General features: G+C 37.2%; 1 pseudogene; it reads left to right on the forward strand.

Annotated features, from left to right (window-relative positions):
* LOC124512250 (ribosome biogenesis protein NSA2 homolog) overlaps window positions 1–19491 on the forward strand; it is a 35227-nt pseudogene extending 15736 nt beyond the window's left edge.
* The last annotated feature ends 1872 nt before the right edge of the window (window positions 19492–21363 follow it).

The raw sequence follows: 21363 nt of genomic DNA on the forward strand, positions 1-21363 counted from the left end.
TTTTTTTTAATTTTTTTTAAATTTTTTAAAATTTACATCCAAGTTAGCATATAGTGCAACAATGATTTCAGGAGTAGATTCCTTAGTGCCCCTTACCCATTTAGCCTATTCTCCCTCCCACAACTCCTCCAGTAACCCTCAGTTTATTCTCCATATTTATGAGTCTCTTCTGTGTTGTCCCCCTCCCTCATTTTATATTATTTTTGTTTCCCTTCCCTTATGTTCATCTGTTTTGTCTCTTAAAGTCCTCATGTGAGTGAAGTCATATGATTTTGTCTTTCTCTGACTAATTTCACTTAGCATAATACCCTCCAGTTCCATCCACATAGTTGCAAATGGCAACATTTCATTCTTTTTGATTGCCAAGTAATACTCCATTGTATATATATACCACATTTTCTTTATCATTCATACATCAATGGACATTTGGGCTCTTTCCATACTTTGGCTATTGTTGATAGTGCCGCTATAAACATGGGGGTGCATGTGTCCCTTCGAAACAGCACACCTGTATCCCTGGGATAAATGCCTAGTAGTGCAATTCTGGGTCATAGGGTAGTTCTATTTTTAGTTTTTTGAGAAACCTCCATACTGTTTTCCAGAGTGGCTGCACCAGCTTGCATTCCCACCAACAACGCAAAAGAGATCCTCTTTCTCTGCATCCTCGCCAACATCTGTTGTTGCCTGAGTTGTTAATGTTAGCCATTCTGAAGGTGTAAGGTGGTATCTCATTGTGGTTTTGATTTGTATTTCCCTGATGATGAGTGATGTTGAGCATTTTTTCATGTGTCGGTTGGCCATCTAGATGTCTTCTTTGGAGAAGTGTCTGTTCATGTCTTTTGCCCATTTCTTCACTGGATTCTTTGTTTTTTGGGTGTTGAGTTTGATAAGTTCTTTGTAGATTTTGGATATGTCTGATATTATCTGATATGTCATTTGCAAATATCTTGTCCCATTCTGTCTCTTGCCTTTTAGTTTTGCTGATTGTTTCCTTCTCTGTGCAGAAGTTTTTATTTTGATGAGGTCCCAGTAGTTCATTTTTGCTTTTGTTTCCCTTGCCTCCAGAGACGTGTTGAGTAAGAAGTTGCTGTGGCCAAGATCAGAGAGGTTTTTGCCTGCTTTCTCCTTGAGGATTTTGATGGCTTCCTGTCTTACATTGAGGTCTTTCATCCATTTTGAATTTATTTTTGTTTGTGGTGTCAGAAAGTTGTCCAGGTTCATTCCTCTGCATGTCGCTGTCCAGTTTTCCCAGCACCACTTGCTGAAGAGATTGTCTTTATTCCATTGAATACTCTTTCCTGCTTTGTCAAAGATTAGTTGGCCATACGTTTGTGGGTCCATTTCTGGGTTGTCTATTCTGTTCCATCGATCTGAGTGTCTGTTCTTATGCGAATACCATACTATCGTGATGACCACAGCTTTGTAGTATAGTTTGAAGTCCGGGATTGTGATTCTTCCTGTTTTGGTTTCCTTTTTCAAGATTGCTCTGGCTCTTCAGGGTCTTTTCTGGTTCCATACAAAATTTAGGATAATTTGTTCTAGCTCTGTGAAGAATGCTATGGATTGCATTGAATAGGTAGATTGCTTTGGGTAGTCATAGACATTTTAACAATATTTTCTCTCATGAGCATGGAATGTTTTTCCATTTCTTTGTGTCTTCTTCAATTTCTTTCATAAGCTTTCTATAGTTTTCAGCATATAGATTTTTCATCCCTTCAGTTAGGTTTGTTTCCTAGTTATTTTACTGGTTTGGGTGCAATTATAAATGGGATAGATTCCTTGGTTTCTCATTCTGATGCTTCATTATTGGTGTATAGGATTGAAACTGTTTTCTGTGTGTTGATTTTATATACTGCTACTTTACTGAATTCATGGATCAGTTCTAGAAGTTTTTTAGTGGAATCTTTTGGGTTTTCCATATAGAGTATCATGTCATCTGCGAAGAGTGAAAGTTTGGCCTCCTTCTGTGTGACTTGGATGACTTTTATTTCTTTGTGTTGTCTGACTGCAGAGGCTAAGATTGCCGATACTATGTTGAATAACAGTGGCAAGAGTGGACATCCCTGTCTTGTTCCTGACTTTAGGGGGAAAGCTGTCAGTTTTTCCACATTGAGGATGATTTAGCGTTGGGTCTTTCATATATGGCTTTTATGATCTCGAGGTATTGTCCTTCTATCCCTACTTTCTTGAGGGTTTTTATCAAGAAAGGAGGTTGTATTTTGTCAAATGCTTTCTCTGCATCTATTGAGAGGATCATATGGTTCTTGTCCTTTCTTTTATTGATGTGATGAATCATGTTAATTGTTTTGCGGATATTGAAACAGCCCTGCATCCCAGGTATAAATCCCACTTGGTCGTGTTGAATAGTGTTTTTAATGTATTGGTGGAGCTGGTTGGCTAATATCTTGTTGAGGATTTTTGCATCCATGTTCATCAGGGAAATTGGTCTATAGTTCTCCTTTTTAGTGGGGTCTCTGTCTGGTTTTGGAATCAGAGTAATGCTGGCCTCATAGAAAGACTTTGGAAGTTGTCCTTCCATTTACATTTTTTGGAACAGTTTCAAGAGAATGGGTGTTAACTCTTCCTTAAATGTTTGGTAGAATTCCCCTGGAAAGCCATCTGGCCCTGGAGTCTTGTTTTTTGGCAGATTTTTGATTACTAATTCGATTTCCTTACTGGTTATGGGTCTGTTCAAATTTTCTGTTTCTTCCTGTTTCAGTTTTGGTAGTGTATATGTGTCTAGGAATTTGTCCATTTCTTCCAGATTGCCCATTTTATTGGCATATGATTGCTCATAATATTCTCTTATTATTGTTTTTATTTCTGTTGTGTTGGTTGTGATCTCTCCTCTTTCATTCTTGATTTTACTTATTTGGGTCCTTTCCTTTTTCTTCTTGATCAAACTGGCTAGTGGTTTATCAATTTTGTTAATTCTTTCAAAGAACCAGCTTCTGCTTTCATTGATCTGTTCTACTGTTTTGTTTTTTTTGGGGGGGTTTTTTTTGGTTTCAATAGCATTAATTTCTGCTCTAATCTTTATTTCCTGTCTTCTGCTGGTTTGGGGTTTTATTTGCTGTTCTTTTTCCAGCTCCTTAAGGCGTAAGGTTAGGTTGTGTATCTGAGACCTTTCTTCCTTCTCTAGGAACGCCTGGATTGCTATATACTTTCCTCTTAGGACCGCCTTTGCTGTGTCCCAGAGGTTTTGGGTTGTAGTGTTATCATTTTCACTGACTTCCATATACTTTTTAATTTCCTCTTTAACTTCTTGGTTAGCCCATTCATTCTTCAGTAGGATGTTCTTCAGTCTCCAAGTATTTGTTACCTTTCCAAATTTTTTCATGTGGTTGATTTCGAGTTTCATAGCATTGTGGTCTGAAAATATGCACGGTATGATCTCGAGCTTTTGTATTTACTTAGGGTTGGTTTGTGTCCCAGTATATGGTCTGTTCTGGAGAACATTCCATGTCCACTGGAGAAGAATGTATATTCTGCTGCTTTAGGATGAAATGTTCTGAATATATCTGTTAAGTCCATCTGGTCCAATGTGTCATTCAGAGCCATTGTTTCCTTGTTGATTTTTTGATTAGATGATCTGTCCAGTGCTGTGAGTGTGGTGTTGAAGTCTCCTACAGTTATGGTATTACTATCGATGAGTTTCTTCATGTTTGTGATTAATTGATTTATATATTTGGGTTCTCACACATTTGGCACATAAATGTTTACAATTGTTAGGTCTTCTTGGTGGATAGACCCCTTAATTATGATATAATGCCCTTCTTCATCTCTTGATACAGTCTTTATTTTATTTTTTTTATTTTTTTTAATGTTTATTTATTTATTTTTGAGAGAGAAAGAGACAGAGCACGAGCAGGGGAGGAGCAGAGAGAGAGGGAGACACAGAATCAGAAACAGGCTCCAGGCTCTGAGCTGTCAGCACAGAGCCTGACGCAGGGCTTAAACTCATAAACCATGAGATCATGACCTGAGCCGAAGCCGGACGCTCAACTGACTGAGCCACCCAGGTGCCCCAATACAGTCTTTATTTTAATGTCTAGATTGTCTGATATAAATATGGCTACTCCGGCTTTCTTTTGTTGAGCATTAGCAAGATAGATGGTTCTCCATCCCCTTATTTTCAGTATGAAGGTGTCTTTAGGTCTAAAGTGGGTCTCTTGTAAACAGCATATAGATGGATCTTTTTTTCTTATCCATTCTGTTATCCTGTGTCTTTTGATTGGAGCATTGAATCCATTGACGCTTAGAGTGAGTACTGAAAGATATGAATTTATTGCCATTATGGTGTTTGTAGAGTTGGAGTTTCTGGTGGTGTTCTCTGGTCCTTTCTAATCTTTTGTTGCTTTTGGCATTTATTTATATATATATAAATATTTATATATATATATATATATATAAATGTAAATATTTGTGTATATTTATATTTATATAAATATATATTTATAATGTGTATAAATATATATATATTTATACACATATATATACACATATATGTGTATATATATTTATACGTATATGTATATATTTACACATATATGTATATATATATTTGTTTTTCATCTTTTCTCCCCTCAGAGAGTCTCCCTTAAAATTTCTTGCAGAGCTGGTTTAGTGGTCACAGACTCCTTTAATTTTTCTTTGTCTGGGAAACTTTTTATCTCTCCTTCTATTTTGAATGACAGCCTTGCTGGTTAAAGAATTCTTGGATGCATATTTTTCTGATTCAGCACACTGAGTATATCCTGCCACTCCTTTCTGGCCTGCCAAGTTTCTGTGGATAGGTCTGCTGCAATCCTGATCTGTCTTCCATTGTAGGTTAAGGACTTTTTTTTCCTTTGCTGCTCTCATGATTCTCTCCTTGCCTGAGTATTTTGTGAATTTGACTATGCTATGCCTTGTTGATGGTTGGTTTTTGTTGAATATAATGGGGGTCCTCTGTGCTTCCTGGATATTGATGCCTGTGTCTTTCCCCAGGTTAGGAACGTTTTCCACTATGATTTGCTCACATAACCCCCTTTTCTCTCTCTTCCTCTTCTGAGACCCCTATGATTCTGATGTTCCTTTTTAATGAGTCACTGATTTCTCTAATTCTTAAATCGTGCTCTTTTGCCTCAATCTCCCTCTTTTTTTTTTTTTTTTTTTTTGCTTCATTAGTCTCTATAAATGTGTCCTCTATACTGCTGATTCTCTGTTCTGTCTCACCCTTCCTGGCTGTCGCTGCATCCATCTGTGATTACAGCTCATTTATAGAATTTTTAATTTCATTCTGGCTATTTTTTATTTCTTTTATCTCTGCAGAAAGGGATTCTAATCTATTTTTAACTCCAGCTATTATTCTTATATTCATGGTTCTAAATTCTGGTTCAGACATCTTTCTTATACCTGTGTTGGTTAAATCCTGGCTGTCGTTTCTTCATGCTCTTTCTTTTGGGATGAATTCCTTCGTTTTGTCATTTTGAAGGGAGAAAAGGAATTAATGAGGTAGAAAAATTGAAATTAAAAAAATAAGTTAAAAAAATATTAAACTTAAAAAATTAAACACACACACACAAATCGAATAAATGATGCTAGATCTTAGGTGTCTTATGGTCTGGGTATTGAAAATGGTTTGACAGATTAGAGAAAAAAATGGGAGGGAGAGAAAAAAAAAAGAAATCGTTTGAGATTTTGAAAAATTGAATACACTGAAGTAGACTAAAATAAAATGAAGGAAGTAAAATAGAATTTGAAAAAATTACACAAAAGTTAAAAACTTAATAATAAAAATTAAAAATATTTTTAAAAAATGAAAATAGAAATGAATTTTTTCTCTTTCTGTATTCAAGACAAGGAAAAGAAGTCTAAACTTGAAAAAAAGAAAAGAGAGAAAATTGAATAGATGGACCTGCTAACAGATTGAAGTAGGACTGAAATTACTTCCTTTTCCCCTAGAAGTCTGTTTATGTAGCGCTTTATAGTCCATAAACTAAGCACGCGGTCAGACTTGTATTCTTGAAGAGCGAAGTCAGCCCAGTTTGGCAGGGCTCAGTGTAACAGCTCCGCTCTCCACTAGATGGTGCTGCTAGCCTACTGGGGTGAATTGTTGCAAGGCTCGTAGGTGCGTATGCACATGCGCGGGAGCGGTGAAGATGGTGCCACTCAGTTACCCAGTCTGTTCTATGGGATCAACAATCGCGCACCGGTCCTCGGTCTACAGCTTTCATCCACTCCCCGCTTCTTCACTCTCCGTGACCAGGCCCCAGGCAGTAACTATCTCCCGAGTTTTGTCTCAAATGTGGCTGTTTTCCCTGGCCCCTTCCTTCTGAAGGACTGCGGCTTTGACCCATTCCGCCCCTCTGTGGGAGGGTCTCACTGAGCAATGGCTGAATATCGGCTGCACCCAGGAACACTTGCTGGACCCTGCTGCTGCTGGCCCCTGAGACTATGGCCAGGTGCCAGCCCGCCCTAGAAAAAGTTCATGAGATAGTGTAGCAGCGGCGTTTCAGGGATTATGGAAAATCACAACACACATCTGGCACCAGGCTTCACCCTTACGAACCTGTTTCAACACCAGCAAATGTGGCCATTTTCTGGGGTCTGCTGGGACCAGGTGGCTTCCACAGTCTCTACCAAGTGTCCTTCCAGCAGTGGGACCGCTTTTCCCTGTGTGGCCCGAGAACCTCCCGGACCCCACTCTGTTCCTGGGGATTCGCCCTTCCCACCAGAGCACCACCAGTTATGGAGCTGTGGAGTTGCAGCCTTTGTGCTCCCCTTGTTTACAGTCTTAATGGAATTTAAACCCTCTCCTCTCTCCTTTCTCCCTTTTTAGTTTACTCCCTGTGGCTATTTCCAATTTTCCACTTTCTCTTCAGCTGCTTTTGGGGAGGGGTGCTTTTCCGATATGCTCCTCCCCTCCCCAGTCTCTGTCCTCTCTCTGCCCACAAAAGTGGCTCCCTACCCTCTGCAGCTTCCTGCTCCCCAAATTCACTTCTCCGTACTTCATACGTGCTGAATTCTGTGGTTCAGTTTGTGCAGATTGATGTGTTAATCCTCCAATCAGTTTTCTAGATGTGTAGGATGGTTTAGTGTTGGTCTGCTGTATTTCATGGACACGAAACACACAAAAAACATCCATGCTGTTCCACTATCTAGGCTACTCCTCACCATTTACATTTCTTACACCACACCAATTTTCATGCCTCCATCTATCTTTATCTACTCTCTTCCCTCTTCCTTCACTCCTCCCTAGTTTGCCCATTTTCAACTATATTTGCCTATAAAGCATATATTAAAAATCCAAGAACCACCTTAAGCATCACCTCCTCGGAGATGTCTTTACTGACTTCCAATCAAAGTTATTCACTTCTTGATCTTACCACTGAATTATGCCACTATAGCATCACTCTGAAATGCCCTCATTTTCTCTTTATGCCTGGCTATAAGCTATGTTAAATCCAGGAACTCTTTTCTTTGTTTCTTAAATGCCTGATTCCCATTAAGAACACAAAAATTGTAGAGTGAATGAAAGGAGGGATTTGATGAATAAATTGAGGCTTAATTTGGTAATCAGTGGAATAATCACTAAAGGTGTTTAATTAAAAATGTCTTCTTTGAAAGAAGAAAGAGTTGTGTTTTAAGAAGATCAGTCTGCCATTGATGGAAAGAAGGTATGAGGGCAAGATAGAAGAAAGAAAAGGGAGGCAGAGAGGCTCTGTAGGTGATTGTAATAGTCCAAGGATAAAGTAAGAAGGAATTAAACCAGATAAATGGAATAGAAATAGGTGATACTCCTATTTATGAATATTTTCCCCTTCTTTAGAATATGTGGTAGAATTTCATTTTCTTTGACCTTTGTATCATGGCTACATGTTTTTCTTTGGTCACTGAGATGTTACTGGAAGTGATATGTGCCACATCTAAACAGAAGCTCAAAAAGCTGCCACATTCTGCCATCATCTGCCACATTCTGATTTTAACATCTCAAGGATCATGACCATATGTCAAGCTGTAACCTATGTCAGTCTGGTTCTCTGAAAGACAATCTTGAGAAGAATTGTATTGGACATGTGTGATGAGTGAGTCACTTTTCTTGGGTTAAATAATGAGATTTTGGAACTGTTTGTTACTACAGCAAAACCTAGCAAATCCTGATCTATCAGGATTTGGCAACCAATGGAAGAGGGCTTGAGTAGTGTAAAATACTAACATTCAGCATGAGGGAATATAGAACTTTCATCTTGAATGACTGAGTCTGCCACATGTTGTTGCTCCTGGTGTGCACCTCACAACTGCAGGCCTCCTGTTCACATCATAATCTCTCTGAATTGGGGCTCTCAGAGTTATGTTATGCATAACCTGCACAGATATACACAACATCCCTGGGAATGATTCTTTCAGAAAAAAATATATGTATTATTTATTGTCCACTGACTCTTAAATGAAATTCTGAGTACTGCAAATACAAAGGCAAAATAGAGTTCTTCACTCTCTGTGATGTGGTCAGAGGCCAGCACAATGTGGCAGAGGCTCTGATAGATCGACTCTGCACAGATAGTGGAGGAGGCAACCAGCTCTGTGAGTTGTAGTTGAGCTGGAGTTTGAAGACTGATTTGGAATCGTTCATACAGAGAAGGGAAGTGGGTCATTTAAGTGCAAGAAACAGGTAAAAGTCCATGACATTTTAGAGAAACTGCAACAGATCCATGTAGCTATAGTTTAGGTATAAATTTTGGAGATGAGTAGAAATGTAGGAAAAAAGATTGGAAAGTTAAGTTGAGGTCATTTTGAAAGATTTTGAATTCTGCCAGTGATTTAGGCTTTATTTCTGGAACAAGAGTCCTAGAATTTTTTCATCAGTTGAGTGTTGTATTTCAGTTTTATGTTTTAAAAACATATTAATAGGAGATTTCTACCATACTATTGATTGAAATAAGGATATTAGATCTAAAAGGGGAAGCTGATATATTCTGCTTAGGATCTTTGGATTAGTCTTCTGATTTGAAAAAAAAATAAATTTGAGAGTTAAATTTTATTAATACTGATTCACATGGGTGGATCCAACTCCATCACTCGTGCTACTTTGAAATTTTATTGACTTGAATGTAGCTTGGAATACATGGGCCGTCATGTAGAACCTGGAAATCTTTGTGTCATGCAAAGATTGCCTCTCTTCTACTGATATGTGATCATGTAGGGCAATAAACAATACCACCCAGAGCGAGAGGACTTTTTGAGAACTTATAAAGAGCAGAGGTCACCCAATTATAATCTGAATTTACAAGTCCTCTAGGGAGCAAAGTCCAATTGGATGAGCTTTGTGTCTGATCTTTTCTGTTTTTTGGCTTTTAAAGTCTTCCCCAGACTGACATTTACCATGATAGATTGCCACCTGTATCATGGGCAATGATCTCTGGTTAATGTTTGTCAGTTCAGGCATTACTATAAAATGCTAGCATCTAGATCTGCTGCATCATCAGAATTTGAAATAAGCCCTTTAGGCATTCTTCCTGCCATGAAATTACTGCTTTCAGCCTAGTGTAGCCCCTTAGTTACCCCATTTATAAGTTTTTCAGATTTGTCATTTAGTGTTAACTGTCCTCTGCTTTTTCATTGAATAAATAAAAATTGGGCAATAAGGACTATCCTAGTGATGTCGCAAATGACCCAACATGATAACACAGCTGATCCCTAAAAATCTGTCTCTGACTGTGAAAATGCACTGAACTTTAAGGCCTTTGTACATTGGTGAGGAATTCATTAAAAAGCAGCCTTCAGAATGAAGACAAAATCAGAGAGTTATAAATGGCCTGGTGAGACATAGATGTCAAAGTAGATGCCAGATGTTGGCATATCTAAAGTCAAAGGAGAACTTAATTTGAATTTTGATTCACTTGAGGAGAAGGCACAATAATTATTCCCTACCCAAGGATTGTTGTCCCAGAGACCTACAGAATGTTCCCCTAAATTAAGAAATATTTGTGCTAGGGAATCTATTGCCTGGCACAGAGTAATCACTCCATTAATGCTAGCTATTAATATTACTGTCCCACTGAACTGAGAAATAAATTAAAAATTTCAAGTTGAACTTAAAATCAAGTACTCCTTTGGCTTTTATACTAATTAACACATAGCCTATGATTCAAACTATATACATCTTTAATCCTTCTGCCAAATTCGTAATGTGATGAGATGGCTCCCCTGCCCCTTGATAATGCTGCAGATGGCAAAACAGGACTGGTGGTGTCTGATAATATGTGCTCCCTACCATGTTCAATAGAGATATTTTGAAAAATGAGATTTAACTAAAGGAATCTGTGAAACTGAAATAAGAAACCTTCTCATAATGAGATTGGCCATTTTGCAGCCTTTAAGAATAACTATAGTTACAGTTTTAGGAAAATGCACATCTTACTAGGTTTCATATTTACAACCATTATCTCATTCAATTTTCTCAGCAGTCCTATGAGGTAGATATTCTTACTTCTTTTCGCATATGAGGAAACTGAGATTCAGGAACTGGCCCTCATCACACAGCCAGTAATTGGTGTGCTGTGATTTGCATCCAGACTGGCTGAATCCAAAGTCTGTGTTTTTAATCACTACAATTCATGGCTTTCCCACTAGTGCAAGTTCAGGGTAAGTTTTATTCCTCTCTTTGCATTATTTTATGCATCAAGAGGCTTCACAAATGTGATTCCTTAGACTGTCTGAATGATTGAGTGAACCTCAATGCAAAGATTGTTAGGTTTCTCTGAAACACCCTTTCTTTGATAAATCTCTCAAAGGGAATAGTCCAGGGATAATAAATCGAGGCATCTCGGGGACTCATGGGAATTTACCTCTGTGATTGATGGAATGAGCAGGCTGTCACCTGCATACATAGTAAATAAAGCCATGGAAATGCATGAGATTGCCACCTGAAAATTGACATTGGTTTGTTCATTTTCTTACGGGAAGAATACAATTGAAATGAAGGGAGCTGAGGGGAACCATAAGAGTGATTGATAGAAAGATACAGAGTTTAGATTAGGAAACTAGAAAAGAAAATAGAAGGTTTTATTATTATTATATTACTATGTCTTCAAAGTGTGCCAGCACCCTTTCCTCAGTGCAATCACAAAGTATACAACACCCTACTAGGCACGATAGAAGACAGAAAGACTGAGAGAGAAGGGAGGATAGAGATGTGCTCTCTGTTCTTAAGGAGCCAATGATTTAATTAACATATTAAAAGTTAATTTGTACTGGGTTGAAGGGCATGCACATGAATGATATGAGCACATGTTCATCACCCAAGGCACCTTTACTGATATCATTTCATATAATTTGTCTCTAAGCAAATGGACCTTCTAAAAAAGAAAACCCAAGCTCTCTTGACCAGCAAAGGCTAAGCAGGGTATGAAATGCAATGTGTCAAAGGCATGCAGGCAAAGCATTCTTTAAATAGACAAAGGAAAGAAAACCAAGGCAAAAGACTATCTTTTATGATATGGTAAAGGAAGGCAGATACTTAATGATCCAAGTGCCAGAGAACCTTGCTACATTCATTTACCTCAAATTTTAGTAAGGGAATAATTTAAAGAATTGATTATAAAAGAGTTCCACACAAGGTTATTTAAAAAGGATTTTTCAGCCTTTTTTATAGCAAAAATGCACTTGTTTTTAATTTGTATGTGATATAAAATGCAGATATCTTAGTGGATCTGAGATAATCATCAAGGTACCTTCCAAGGATATTTGGCCAACTCTTTAGAAATCCTTAGGTATCAACTTCCAAACCACAGTTACACGGAAATGATCATGGAATAGGGTAAGCATTACACTGTAAGGAAATAACAGGAGGTGAAAAATTCAAAAAGAGAAAGAAAAATATTCTCCTTTAAATTCAAGGAAATAGGGGGACACCAGCTTCTAACAGACCATGAATTTGAGCTTCCATGGAAAATTGTGAACATTTCCCTTTAAGACATTTCAAACTGGGGTGAATCATGTTTCTAGCAAAGTCTTTTCTAAGTAAGTCTTCTGTATCTGTCTATAGGATGTGGGATTAGCTGTGTCTCTGACTCCCATGCCTTTTCCAGCATTTAATTCCAGTTGGAAAACTTTAATGTGAAACCACACTTCTATCCTTTAAGGTCATAGCTGTTAAGAAGTTGCTCATGAGTGTGGCTTATTGTTTGCTCTGAAGAACAGTTCCCAGAGAGTGATGTGGCTCAGGGACAACACTGCACATGGTAGGCATTAAACAAATTCTTGTTGAGTGTTTTTTAATTGACAGACCACAATTGGAGAATATCTCTCTTATGTGGACCCTCCATAGTATAAAATCTATCTCCATATCATTGTCCTCATGACAAGGGATAGGTTGAGTATCAGGTTTAGAATTCTGTCAGTTGTCACGCCCTTTGCCATTTAGACAGTCCCCACTCATCTGCTCATTTGGGTTTTAGAGGCAAATAATGACTGCCACTCAGGTTTAATGATAGTTTCACTTTGAAGTATTCAGAAGAAAAAGTCACCTCAGCACAAAATAATGTTCTCCCTAGATTACTGTGATCATCTGATACCAGAAGATGAAAAGGAACACTCTTTGGTAGTATAAGGTATTTAGTACCCATTAATACACAACTCATCCTTTCTGAACAAAGGCTATCACAGAAATCTGGCCAAATTAGAAGGTGAGGAAGCTCCTCTTGTGGGCAACCAGAGGTGATATTTTACTGCATATACCTCTGTTCAGAGGAAGCTTCAAAGATTCCACATACCCTGGGCCAGATGAAGACTTTAAATCTCACCAAAGAGCATTGCACATCTGGACTGTGTCTTCTAGACTAAGTATGAATCCTGGAAGACTGAACATGCATATTGGTTTTCCAGAGCTGAGATTTAAAAAACCCCATAGTGTCTCTCTCTTTATTTTTCTGGCTATTGTCAGTTTAAATGTCTTGGTTTAGGGGTGCCTGGGTGGCTCAGTCGGTTGGGCATCCGACTTCAGCTCAGGTCATGATCTCGCGGTCCGTGAGTTCGAGCCCTGCGTTGGGCTCTGTGCTGACAGTTCAGAGCCTGCAGCCTGTTTCAGATTCTGTGTCTCCCTCTCTCTATGACCTTCCCCCATTCATGCTCTGTCTCTCTCTGTTTCAAAAATGAATAAACGTTAAAAAATTTTTTTAAATGTCTTGGTTTAAAGTGTAAGTGAAAAAGCTAACGGAACTTCATTTGAAAAGAAAGGGTGCCAAGAGACATGATAACTTAAAATCAACTTTGGTTAATACTTCGGTTTTCCAATTAATACTTGTTTTCTTCTATAAGAGAATGATTTAAACTGAAATGATAAAAACTCTTGATTAACCAGAGATTCAGTCATAACTTCATGGTAGCTTAAAATTAGGACAAAAATATTTTTAGGCAGTTTAGAAATTAAATACATATATAAAAACACATAAAATGAATTCCTTGGTTACTTAAACACTTCAGCTTATCAGTAAGAATGACTGATTTATTAAACTTCAAGGGAAATTAATCAGAAGTTCAAGTTCACCTGATCAACATGGGTGTTGGTCATTTTTACAACAGTTTAGACACCTGAAGGGGGGTGGGGTGGGGAAAGAATCTTTAAAGTCTGGTTATCTGTTTTGTTTGCTTGTTTTGTTTTTGCTGTTTGTTTTTCTTTCATTTGTTTTTTGCTTCATGGTTCCCTCAAACCAAACATTTTTTTAAATCTTTTATGACGTTGAGATTAAAAAAAAATCCAATGACTTAAGCAATAATACTACATCTCTGAAGTGGCAGAGACTGAGTTCAAGTCTCTGTGACACCAATAATTTTACTATATCCACTATGCTTTGGTGACTATGACTTACTCATTTGTAAAACAAGGGGTTATATCTATTTCACAAAGTTTAAGAAGATAACATATTGAACATGGAGAGCAATGTCTGACATCTGGTAGGTATCCACAAAACACAATGCAGTGACAGTAGTACTAATGGTGATTATGGCTATTATAAGAAAAAATGCCAGAAAGACCTGCCCCCTGAATGCTTTGAGAATAATGTCCTAAGTTCATTAAAAGAAAAAGAATTGTGACTGTGGAGCACAAACTAATCTCCCAAATCCGCATGCCCTTATTTCTTGCAAGAATAGATAGTTTCACCAATAGAGTTGGTCACACACCATAGTTCACAGTTACGTGTTGACTGAGTGGAGGATATTTTGCAGTAGTCCAAAAAGAGGGAAAAAAATAGGGCCACTGCAAAATTCTATTGCCATGACTAGAAAGTACTAAATTAACTGCCTAATAAATCCATCTGGAAGATTATTTTCATGGGCTAGAATATGAAGCTCAACCCAGAATCAGAGAAACCTACTCTAAACCAAAACAAACTCAAGGACACATTTCATATAAGCACACTTATATTTTAGCTCATAACGAATGAAGATGTTCTAGCTATGTCTATGTTCTGAGTTCTCTTACATACATAGTTCTGTCATGATTGGACACTGCCAAAAAGGAAGGCTGCTTGAGATAAGAAGCTACACTAAAGGAGTAGAAAACATCCAGCAAGTGTAACATCCAGTATGGGTGAGTTCTGTCCTACTCTCTCAGCTCCATGATTATTTGAAGGAAAAATCCTGAAAGGAACTGGAGAGAAAGTTATCAATAACCTCAGGGTAAAAAGCTTTTCCTATTTGTATGCACTTTCTCTCAAAGGATATACTTCTCTGGTCTTTGTTTCATTTTGTAAACATACACATGTATATATACATGCACACCAAGAATCATAAAGTAGCTGTAGTAGCAAACATGTCTGGTTTTCAAGACACAAGGAATAGAGTATTAATGCTACATATTCTCATTTTATTTAGAGTTTATTTATTTACTTTCAGAGAGAGAGAGGGAGAGAATCCTAAGCAGGCTCTGTGCAGTCAACATGGAGCCTGACATGGGGCTTCATCTCACAAACTGTGAGATCATGACCTGAGCTGAAATCAAGGGTCTGACACTTAACCGACTGAGCCACCTAGATGCCCCTACATATTTCCAATTTTAGATCACTTTTGGCAACTCTAATTTATGAGGTAGTGATTTAAAAGTAACACTAGAGTATTTAATACCACAAATTACAAATTATTATTTAATCCTAACACCTCTCTAACATATTCATCTTCAAATAAACAACAGTATCCCATTCATTATCTATACCTCACCTAGGAAGATAAAGGACCAACATGAGTAGAAAATTTTCCATCTGAGGAACCTGAAAAAAGAATGTCTCTTAGTTGCTTTAGATCAAACTGCAGCAATGGAATAGAATCTAGTTTCCCATGTCTTTCCCCTCCCTTATTCACACAGCCATATTTGGTAAGTAAAGAAAAAAACAGATATGGAAAATTCCTCTGAGAATATTAAATTAATTCTCTGTGAAATTTCATTATTTTATCCATAAATGGTATGGTGTAGGTTATAAATGTAGTCAGATAGCAATTGTGTTAGAACAAGCTGCAGAGTAAATTTTTTTTAAAACAATGAATTTCATTACCAAAACAGAACCCGAGACACCATAAATGAACGTAGGCTTTAATCTTTGATTGAATATAAGACTCACACTCAACTGTGTGACTATTTGCACATCATCAGAAAGAGATAAAATTTCCCATTAACTGTTGCATCAAGCCTGAGTCCAAGCAAAGAGTCTTGCTCACTAAAACTAAAAACAAAACAAGGTCTTACCCAATTTGATTTCTTTTTGCAGGGCTGACCTAATAGGTGTCTTGGGTAAAACCTTACTGCTTTTTTTTTTTTTTTTATGATCTAAAGGAGTAGGAATCCTTAATAGATAAGCCTAAGGCATTCTGAAATATACTTGCTAAATAATAAACTTATCAATTTCTTCCAAATGAATAAATTATTAATTCTCATTCAACTCTACCAACCTAACAGAGAATGCAGGTGCCAAGAAAGAGAAATGAATCTCAGTAGAGTATACAGCATGCAATAGGAGGGTCAAGGCTGACGTTAGATAGGAACCTTAGAGACAATGCCTTAAAACATAGGAAGGGAAATTTTCAATTAAACATTAGGAGAATCTATTGCAATTTTAAACATTTTCAGCTACACAGGAGAGAAAATACCAAAGGACAGGAAGAAGTGCCCACCTGAAACATCTGAGATCCATTGATATTGATTCATATCTCTAGTAAAATAATTAATTCTACACTAGAACCAGCATTGGTGATGGAAGGGTGTGAATGTGTCCAGCCTTGTTCAAACCTGATGTTTTAAACATATATGCTTCAATATTTATTAATTTCAATAACTCAAGGTGAGTATTCCATTTTTATAAGGGTGAAGGTTGTTTTTCCATGATTTCCCCAAATAAGGCAAAAACATCCATTTGTTACAGATTCTCTATGTGTCAGGAACTTGAATAGGGCACAGGAGAGATGGCTTGTCTCTGATCCATATTGATGAAGCCTCATCTGGAAGATACTACCAAGGAAGACTAGGGACTGGAATCATCTGGAGGCTATTCACTTGCATGCCTGGCAATTGATAATAGCTTTCATCTGGGACTTGATTTAGGACTGTCAACCAGATCACCTACAGGTGGCTTCTTCATGGAGCCTTGGATTCCTCAAAATTTGGTGGCTGAGGTCCAAAAGTGAGTGTCCCAGAGAAAGAGCCAGATGGAAACTGTATCACCTTTTGTGTCCTAGCCTCAAAAGTCACACAATATCTCTTCCTTTGCATTCTGTTTATTGGGCAGTCACAAATGTTGACCTACATTCAAGGAGTGAACATTAGACTCTACCTTCTGATGGGAGAAATGGCAAGGTTCTGCAATTGTAGAACTGGAAACATGGCTTTTGAAACACCATCTGCCAAAGCAATTGTTTTTTTTTTTCCTTCTCTTCTTTCCTGTGTGTATGTGTGTGTGTTTGTATGTCCTGCCTGTGCTTTCTTATAGTTTCTAGAAAAAATAACAAGTCACACACAGCACATTTCTAGCAAATTCTAGTGATATTTTGGTCATCTGTTATGAATTAGTTCATCTCAGATTAATAACTTTTGTACCCAGGGTTATTCTGGTAGGTTTATCAGATGTTTGTCTGACACAGACATTTTGGAGCTTATACATGAGGATAAGAGAAAGGAACAGAACTTGAAAGTGTTAATTGTTGGAAAGAAGTCCAGAATGGGTAAGAAGATGTTTAAAAGAGGGATGAAAACAGATGTTGGGATTTGAGTCTATTGATAAAAAGGATTTAGGATGTGAAGAAAAGATCTCTTTGCTAAAAAGGATTAAATGTTTCTTGGTGTGTGTAAAGCTTCTGATAATTTTTAGAAATTAGTTGTTTGACTTCAGGACATGTTATTTTTCTGCATATTTCTAAGTAAACATTTTAATGAAAATCACTGTCATTTATTTATCAACAGATATTGTAGCCCCATTTTAATGTTCTGGGAATCCATGGGTGATGCTTCTTTTTTGCATCATACTTCTCTGTGTGTTTGAATACCCATCTCTGTCCTGGTTCTACTACTCTGATTAAATGAGGATACTTATAGATGACGGGCCATCACTCAACTCCCTGGACTGAAATAGCCAGAACAATAAGCACCTTGATCTAATGCAAATGGGGTTAACAAAAACATGGAGAAGAAAGAATGATCTCTTTCTCTGAAAACCACATCCCATGAATATATCTTTTTGACTTTATGAATCTGCACTGAAAAATCGATTCTATAGAGACAATTTCAAAAGTATGTGATGCACTATTTCAGTATTGTTTATAACAGTAAAAATTGGAAAGAAATGAAAATGGTCATCAATGGGAATGTCTATGTGGTATATTCATATCTACAACACTATTGCAACCTTAAAATAACGTGTACCTACTTTCATGGAAGTGTGTTTAATTGATTCATTAAAAATGTTCCAAAATATTATGAAGAGTAAAAAACCCATTTAAAAAAAGATGTAAAATTTCATTCTGGATGGCAGACTTAGCACTACTTTAGCTACTCCATGTCATAAAATATCTCTACAAATGATTATGTATTGTCTTTTTAAAATTCACATCTGGTATGTCAATCAAGAATGAAAACTCTTAATGGACCATAACACATGAAAAATTCTTGAAAAATGGGAAATGAGAAGAATGAAGTGAGAAAAAATTTAAGTTCCCAAGACATAGAACATATTTTGCTTCTAGAAAAGTTAGGAGCAGTCCCAAAGGAGCTTCATAACCAAGTGTAGTGGACTCTGGGTTCAAGAGAGGTACTAAGAGTAACCAAATGGTTATCAGAAGAGGGAACCAAGCAGGACAGATTCTGCATAACACACCTTCTTAGTCCAGAGAACAGCCACAGAGGTTTCAGACTCAGGTAAGATGGAGGTAGGAGGGTATTAGGCTGTAAGAATTTGGGGTCAAGGAAATGGGATAATGCTGAAGGCTGCCATATTGCACCCAAGCCTCTCTACTCTGAAAGAAACCTGCTCAATCCAGGCCACAGCAATTCATCTCACCTCTCCCCATAAGTGGACAGTCAATCCAGCAAGGTATTTCGGCTATAGACATGAAAGCACACCAATAGTTACCAATTACATCATGCTTTTTCTGGAACTGGTCATTTTACAACTGTCCCCTTCCTGTGGTGGCTGGTGTGGAGTCAGCTCATACGTCTCTGAGACCCCAAAATTGAGAGCTTCTTTGCACCTGATCGCTTGGCAGTTATCACCATGCCACAAAAGGAACATATTGAATTTGGATTAGCATGAGAAAAGGAGAAAGAAGGAAGGTCAAGAGGCTCATAAATGTTCAAAGGCAAAAATGATGATTGGTTTGAATGCTAAGCTCTACCATAAACAGAGCCATGCTGACAAAATACAAATGAAAACTACCAAGATGCAAGAAAAGAGAAGCACCAAACAAACTAATGATTAAAAAAAGACTCCACAAGGAGCAGTACCTGCAAATCCACTGGACATAGGGGAACAGTCCTGAGCTAAAATACTTTCTAATATGATTAAACAAAAACAAAAAATGAGAGCAGGAAAGTTCTGCCCAAATTCCTGTCTGGAAAGAAACAGAAGTATTAAGTTATTTGAACAGAAAGGAGAAAGGAGAAGATGTGGAAGAGGATATTTACTAAAGTCTGCTTTGTTGGAAATGGCTTTACTCAAAAACCACCTAAATATGAAAGACTCATTAAGCCAATGGATTTATGTTTCAAAAGTGCATGTAACTCATCCTGAACTGAACAGCACCTTTTGCCTATCAATACTTGGTATAAATAAGAATGTCCTATCCCCACTATATGCAACTTTGGGTATCATTACCAAAGAAGTGTCATTGAGGTGAACATGAGCAGGTTGGACCTTGGGACACAAGAAGGCAAAGTATTGGGGGAAATTATACCCACAGGTTACCAGCAATCTTGAAAATAATGGATGCATAAATGTGGCCCTATATTTTGGCATCAATTTCATATAAGTAACTCCTGACAATTATTGAAGACTACACGCCAATCTGGAAAACCAGCATTACTGAGATGTTTCTTAATACTACCCAAGAGCCTCATATGTCTGCAGTTACCAAGAGAACTATTTATTCTACTGTAGAAAAAAACCACACACACAAAAAACAAAAAACATTAAAGTGACTTACTTAAAAAAAGTCATCGAACACTTGAGGAAAGCTAGTAGTTTGTTGTTCCTCAATAAAAGAGTAACTTAATCATGAGGACAGAGACTTAGAAGAATAATCATAACAAGAAGTTTAGGGTAAGTATAATTTATATCCTCAGAAATGTAAGAAGATATTTGACCCATAATAAAATTAACCTAATATATAAAGAAAAGCTGTCATCATTATTGGCAAGAATATGGGGAAATATGGAACCTCTGAATACTGTTGATAAGAATATAAGAGTGTAGCTGTTATGAAAAATATTATGGAAGTTCTTACAAAAAAACAACGAAATCTTGGCCTTTTCAACAATGTGGATGGAACTGGAGGCTATTATGCTAAGCGAAATAAGTCAGAGAAAGACAGATATCATCTGATTTCATTCACATGTGGAGAAACTTAATAGGTGAACATAGGGGAAGGGAAGGAAAAAATAAGATGAAAACAGAGAGAAAGGCAAACCATAAAACCTGAGGGTTGATGGGGATGGGTTAAATGGGTGACGGGCATTAAGGAGGGTACTCTTCAGGAAGAGCATGGGGTGTCATACGTAAGAGATGAATCACTGGGTTCTACTCCTGAAGCCAAGACTACACTATATGTTAGGTAGCTTGAGGATAAGTAACTAAACAAATAAACAAATAATTAAATAAAATTAGCATATGATCCAGCAATCCCATTTCTGTGTATTTATCCAAAAAGAATCGAGAGATATTAGTACTTCCATATTTACTGCAGCACTATTCACACATAGCCCAGATGTGGAAACAACTTAAATGCCCATTGATGGATGAATGGGTAAAGAAAGGGTGTTATACAGAAAAAAATGGAATATTATTTAGCCTTAAAAAAAGAATATGTGACTACATGGATGGACCTTGAGGACATTATACTTAGTAGAATAATCCAGCCACAGAAGGACAAACACTTCATGATTCCACTTATATAAGCTACCTAGGATAGTTTAAGTCAGAGAAGAAGAGAGTAGAATAGTGGTTGCCAGGGCCTGGTGGAGGGAATGAAGAGTTGCTATTCTGTGAGTATAAAGTTTCAATAATAGAAAATGAACAACTTCTAGAGATCTACTGTAAACATTAGGCCTATAGTTAACAACACTGTATTGTACACTTCGAAATTTAAGAGCATAAACATCATGTTAAGTGTTCTTACCATAATAAAATTTTAAAAATTTAAAAATAAACAAAACTCTCATCATTGAAATAATACCCAGTAGTTGGGCAGAACAGAAGAAAGACCATAGTTCGAGAGAAACTAGTGAGATAGAATTAAGTAATTTTCTGGAATTTAAACAGTTGGAGAGGTAATATTGTGTGGTGGTTAAGAGCACAGATGCTGGAAACAGACTGCCTAGGTTTGAATACTAGGTCTATACTTACTAGCTGTGTGACATAGAAAAATTATTTAAATTTTTGGTGCTCATTATTAAGCTTTTTTCTTTAAACTCTAAATATATCCTACAATATTTTTCTCTATGAAGCTGGAGCTATGAATTTGTAAACTTATTTCTCTTTGTCATTTTATGAACTATAAAGTTATGCCCACAGAGAGCACAAAAAGCACAACTAAGAGGCAGGGGTAGGAATTTCCTGGTTTGTTTGTAGTTAATGTTACCAGGGTCCTAACAATAGGAAGTAATCATGGAAACAGCAGTTGGTT

This window comes from Lynx rufus, unplaced genomic scaffold, assembly GCF_022079265.1.
Source record: "Lynx rufus isolate CCGP_SWC_20201006 ecotype Redwood Valley unplaced genomic scaffold, mLynRuf1.p SCAF_17, whole genome shotgun sequence".
In the NCBI taxonomy this organism is placed as follows: domain Eukaryota; kingdom Metazoa; phylum Chordata; class Mammalia; order Carnivora; family Felidae; genus Lynx; species Lynx rufus.